The following is a 2,545-nucleotide window of genomic DNA, read 5'->3' on the forward strand; positions in this document are numbered from 1 at the left end:
CCGAGCTCAAGTGGGAGCTCGATGAAGATCTTGTTCGTTGTGTTGTTTCTTTTCATGTTGATCAGTAGTGGATCCCAGTAGGGACGATCGGGGATCTAGCAGTTGGGTTGTCTTCTTTTATTTTGGTTCCGTAGTCGGACCTATGTGTGTATCTTGAATGTTGTATGAATTCATTTATGTATTGTGTGAAGTGGCGATTGTAAGCCAACTCTTTATCCCATTCTTGTTCATTACATGGGATTGTGTGAAGATGACCCTTCTTGCGACGAAACCACAATGCGGTTATGCCTCTAAGTCGTGCCTCGACACGTGGGAGATATAGCCGCATCGTGGGTGTTACAAGTTGGTAATCAGAGCCATCCCCGACTTAGGAGCCCCCTGCTTGATCGAATCGCTGACGTTGTTGAGTCTAGAACAAAAATGTTTTGAGTCTTAGGATTATATATATCGGAGAGTAGGATTCTATTTACTCCCCAGTCCCTTCGTCGCTCTGGTGAGGCCTCCTGACGTAGAAGTTTTGACTCTTCTCTCCTCAAATTTCACTAAAAAAAAAAATTTAGGATCACGCGGGTACCTTGGCCAAGTTAAACCTATAGGATCACGCGGGTACCTTGGCCAAGTTAAACCTGGTGAGGCCTCTGGTTAGATTTGTTTTTATGTTTTAATTAGTGTTTGTGCCAAGTTAATCCTATAGGATCTTCTTGGATGATAGTTATTTGATCTTGCTGAAAATTCCAGAAACTTTCTGTTCACGAAAACAATTGTTAAAAATCACCAGAACATGATAAAATATGGATTCCAATTGCAGAAGATAAATAAACAAATTGTTTAGGTCGTCCTATTTTGCCTGAATTTTTGGAGTTCCAGAAGTTTGCGTTAGTTACAGATTACTACAGACTGTTCTGTTTTGACAGATTCTGTTTTTCGTCTGTTGTTTTCTTATTTTGATGACTCTATGGCTAGTAAAATAGTTTATAAACCATAGAGAAGTTGTAATACAGTAGGTTTAACACCAATATAAATAAAGAATGAGTTCATTACAGTACCTTGAAGTGGTGTTTTGTTTTCTTTCACTAACGGAGCTTACGAGTTTTCTGTTAAGTTTTGTGTTGTGAAGTTTTCAAGTTTTGGGTAAAGATTCGATGGACTACGGAATAAGGAGTGGCAAGAGCCTAAGCTTGGGGATGCCCAAGGCACGCCAAGGTAATATTCAAGGACAACCAAGAGCCTAAGGTTGGGGATGCCCCGGAAGGCATCCCCTCTTTCGTCTTCGTTCATCGGTAACTTTACTTGGAGCTATATTTTTATTCACCACATGATATGTGTTTTGCTTGGAGCGTCATTTTCTTTTCTTTTGTTTTGCTTGCTATTTAAATAAAATACCAAGATCTGAAATTCTTAAATGTTAGAGAGTCTTCACATAGTTGCATAATTATTCGACTACTCATTGATCTTCACTTATATCTTTCGGAGTAGTTTGTTGTTTGCTCTAGTGCTTCACTTATATCTTTTAGAGCACGGCGGTGGATTTATTCTGAAGAAATATATGAACTCTCATGCTTCACTTATATTATTTTGAGAGTCTTTAGAACAGCATGGTAATTTGCTTTGGTTATGAAACTAGTCCTAATATGATGGGCATCCAAGTTGGGTATAATAAAAACTTTCATATAGAATGCATTGAATACTATGAGAAGTTTGATTCCTTATGATTTTTTTGAGATATGAAGATGGTGATATTAGAGTCATGCTAGTGGAGTAGTTGTGGATTTGAGAAATACTTGTTCTAAAGTTTGTGATTCCCGTAGCATCCACGTATGGTGAACCGTTATGTGATGAAGTCGAAGCATGATTTATTTATTGATTGTCCTCCTTATGAGTGGCGGTCGGGGACGAGCGATGGTCTTTTCCTACCAATCTATCCCCTAGGAGCATGCGCGTAGTACTTTGCTTCGATAACTAATAGATTTTTGCAATAAGTATATGAGTTCTTTATGACTAATGTTGAGTCCATGGATTATACGCACTCTCACCCTTCCACCATTGCTAGCCTCTTTAATACCGCACACCTTTCGCCGGTATCATACACCCACCATATACCTTCCTCAAAACAGCCACCATACCTACCTATCATGGCATTTCCATAGCCATTCCGAGATATATTGCCATGCAACTTTCCACCGTTCCGTTTATTATGACACGCTCCATCATTGTCATATTGCTTTGCATGATCATGTAGTTAACATTGTATTTGTGGCAAAGCCACCATTCATAATTCTTTCATACATGTCACTAATGAGTCATTGCATATCCCGGTACACCGCCGGAGGCATTCATATAGAGTCATATTTTGTTCTAAGTATCGATTTGTAATTCTTGAGTTGTAAGTAAATAAAAGTGTGATGATCTTCATTTTTACAGCATTGTCCCAGTGAGGAAAGGGTGATGGAGACTATGATTCCCCCACAAGTCGGGATGAGACTCCGGACGAAAAATAAAAAATAAATAAATAAAGAGGCCATTATAAAAAGAGAAAAGGCCCAAT

This window comes from Aegilops tauschii, chromosome 2, assembly GCF_002575655.3.
Source record: "Aegilops tauschii subsp. strangulata cultivar AL8/78 chromosome 2, Aet v6.0, whole genome shotgun sequence".
NCBI classification, from domain to species: domain Eukaryota; kingdom Viridiplantae; phylum Streptophyta; class Magnoliopsida; order Poales; family Poaceae; genus Aegilops; species Aegilops tauschii.